At 32.5% G+C, this 3,297-nt stretch overlaps 1 pseudogene; it reads left to right on the top strand.

The window, feature by feature from the left end:
• Window positions 1-2,116: 2,116 nt before the first annotated feature.
• On the top strand, window positions 2,117-2,477 carry LOC143641668 (jupiter microtubule associated homolog 1 pseudogene; annotated as a pseudogene).
• The last annotated feature ends 820 nt before the right edge of the window (window positions 2,478-3,297 follow it).

The following is a 3,297-nucleotide window of genomic DNA, read 5'->3' as shown; positions in this document are numbered from 1 at the left end:
TTCCTTTCTTCCATCTCAGCAACGATGAGGGCTCCTCTCTATTGTGGTACTCACTTCTTCACATTGCTGTGGGTTCTCCTAACTGCCAATGGCACTGAAAGTCTTACCATTTTGTTGGATTCTCTTTCAACCCAGCTAAATGAAGCTTATGTTCTTTACTCTAATGCTAATCAATACCAAAAGTAAGATGAACAAAAACATAAACAATTTTTAAAGCCAATCTGGGACTTGCCTCTCCATTATAAAAGCTGCATAGAACATTTCAATTTATAGTGATTACACTCTCTTTGAACAAAACACTTTACTTTTATATAAAAATACATCTAATTAGGTATGACCTTATAAAATATTCTTTCATTTTAAAATTCAGTTTTATCTCCTTATTATTTACCTTTTCATGTGCTTCTATCTCTGTATTATAAGATACCTGAATGGAGGTAATAAGTATCATATAAGTTTTGTGGGAGGGGCGGTTTCTGGAGCTAAAACCCCAACCATATGTAATTACTTCTTGATTGTATTTGAACCACCATTTTTATATAAGGAGTTTTGACATGATAGATTGACACTTCACACAGTATTTTGCTATATAGATTAGCCATTTCTAAGACACTATGGACAATTACCTATATCAATGATAAATCAATTTTAAAATCTAAGTTGACACTTTTCATTGCTATATTTTCCAAAGTTAACTTTTGATAGGTGATTAATAATATATAAAAGTTCAAGAAAATCTGTAATGAAAAAGTAAAAATAAAGTAAAAAAGTAAAAAAAAAGAGAAGTCAGATGTCTAATTTATTGATGTCTAGTTTATTTTCACAAATCATAGAACCCCAAATCAAGTCAACAAACATACAGAAAATAGAAAATTAAAATGGCTAATTGGTTGGCATAAATATGTAGTACAACCTATTGGAGATTGGCATGTTCATAAAGAGGGGTAAGAACAAAATCAATCAGTCAGAATCCAAAATAATCCTGTAATTTAATGGCTCTGAGTTTCTGTTTTCTGATTGAAAATCAGTTATTAGAACCCACTTCAGAGAATTGGCAGAAATCACAGACTTTAGAGAATTTGAGAAATACTCATGTGCTTTATATTTTTATCAATATATGAATTTATTTTTAATAAATAAATTAATTTTAATTTATTTATTTTTAACTTTCCAACTATAATTGAAATTCCTGAGACCACAAAATTTGGGCAGCATATTTAAATAAATATCCCAATATCTAAAAAACTATTTATGTGCTCAAAAGTGCTTAATGCAAATGTGTAATAAGTCATGTAATTTGTATGTTCTTGAAATCCAATCTAATATTTTAAGGTAGAAAGCATTACATTAAGCCATATACATTAAAGAATTCTTTAATGGGCAAATTTTGAAGTTACTTTTTAATTAATGCCTAAGAAAATGGATGTATTGTCAATAAAATATGAGTCATTAATGGGTATCATAAATCTGAATTTACTGGGAATTGATTTTTATATTTGGAGATTTTTTGTTAAAAGAAATACATACTCATCTCCATTTTATTTACATTTTAATATAAATGTAGATAAATTAGACCATGTTGGCCATAGAGAAGTAGTTGGTATTCTCCATAGAGCTGATGTCACTTATTTCTCAGGAATGCTCATGCGGTAGATATTTGTGACTCTTAAAAATCATTTTATATTGTTTTAATAATTAAATGAATGCAAGTTCTAGTGTAAATGAATGAGAATCATTCACTATATATTTCTTAGTTTTATGTAAATTATTTTATCTTTCATGAATAAATATTTTTAATTTAAAATTCACTGGCCTGCAATCCCCATGGTTCTTCATTCTTTTTTTTTTCCTAAATCCATCCAATTTGTAAAATTGATTGATATGAGTAGAATATTTTATATGACTATACATTTCAATTTCTCTTATGAAATTAAGAGAATTCTAAAAGTGGATATGCTTGAAAAGAGGGTAAGTAAAAATCTAACATTATAAGAAACTTTCTGGGTGGAGGCTCATGCAGTGGTGACCAGTTGTGGGTCTGGAGCTCCTCTGAGCCACTTGTAACCATGGATTTTATCAGTCTGCCTTGCACCAGCCTACCTCGCTCCCTGAGTCCATGACCAACACCAACACCTTCAAGGGTCTTGACCCTCAGATCAGGAATAGCTTCTGGGATTTGCAGCCTCCTTTTGCTGGTGGATCCAATTCCTCCTTAGGATTTGATGAACCAACAGAATCATCCATGAGAAAGAATGAAATGGCCTCTAGCATCTTTGGAACACCTGAAGAAATCCCCCTTCTTGGGCCAAGTTGGCAGGTGCCAAAGATAGTGGTGGAAGCAAAGATTTGGAATCATCTTGATGAAAGAGAAGAAATTCTTCGGAAGCAAGCTGTGGAAACTTCTCAGATCTGAAGGGAGAAGGTGACATTCATAAAAATGGGGACACAGACCTGAAAGGCAGCCTGGGGCAGAGTGAAGAAAACCACTTGCCTGCTTGGCCAGTGCTCAGGCCCATGGTCCCTGTGCCTATACCACCCAGGAGAAACCCTCCTGGCAGTAAGTCCAGCCTGGTCTTGAGTTCACTAACTACCCTGAACTTTGTCATTTTGTTTGTTTTCTTCATGCTTGTGAATGCCCAACTTGAGCCTGACTCTGTATATTTTGAATTTGTTTTATTAAAAATATGCACTTAAAAAATGAGACTTTTTGGGCTGGGATTGTGGCTCAGCGGTAGAGCACTCGCCTAGCAAGGATGGGACCCAGGGGTTCGATCCTCAGCACAACATAAAAATAAAGGCATTGTGTTGTTTCCATCTACACCTAAAAAATAAATTTAAAAAAATGAGACTTTATATAAAATTTGAATTGTCTGTACTTGGAGTGTTTGGTGGATCTAAAATTCTTGAGCTGGTCGTCCTATTATGGTAAATTTTTAATAACTAAATCCATTTCTTAATAACAACTGAGATTTTCTACTTTCTTTGAGACAATTTGCGTAATTGGTCCTTAGAGACAACTGTTGTTTTGTATAAAATTTCAAAGTTTTGGTCTAAAATTTCGATAGTAGTGATATTTTACTGGTTTTAACTTATGTTTAATCTAGACTATATCTCTTCTTAACCTTTTTCTTCTTTGTGTTAATCTTGTGCAGGGTGTGTGTGTGTGTGTAGGTATTTGTGTTTGTTTTAGAAGAGTCAATTTGTTCTACTGTTGTCCTTGTGAATTCAATTTTTAAAATTTTTATATATTTGATGTTTTATTTTTGAATATAAGAAGAGTAATTATATTTACTCTTC

The sequence above is a fragment of the Callospermophilus lateralis genome, chromosome 5 (genome assembly GCF_048772815.1).
Source record: "Callospermophilus lateralis isolate mCalLat2 chromosome 5, mCalLat2.hap1, whole genome shotgun sequence".
Classification (NCBI taxonomy): Eukaryota; Metazoa; Chordata; class Mammalia; order Rodentia; family Sciuridae; genus Callospermophilus; species Callospermophilus lateralis.
This window is presented reverse-complemented; position numbering and strand designations above follow the sequence as displayed.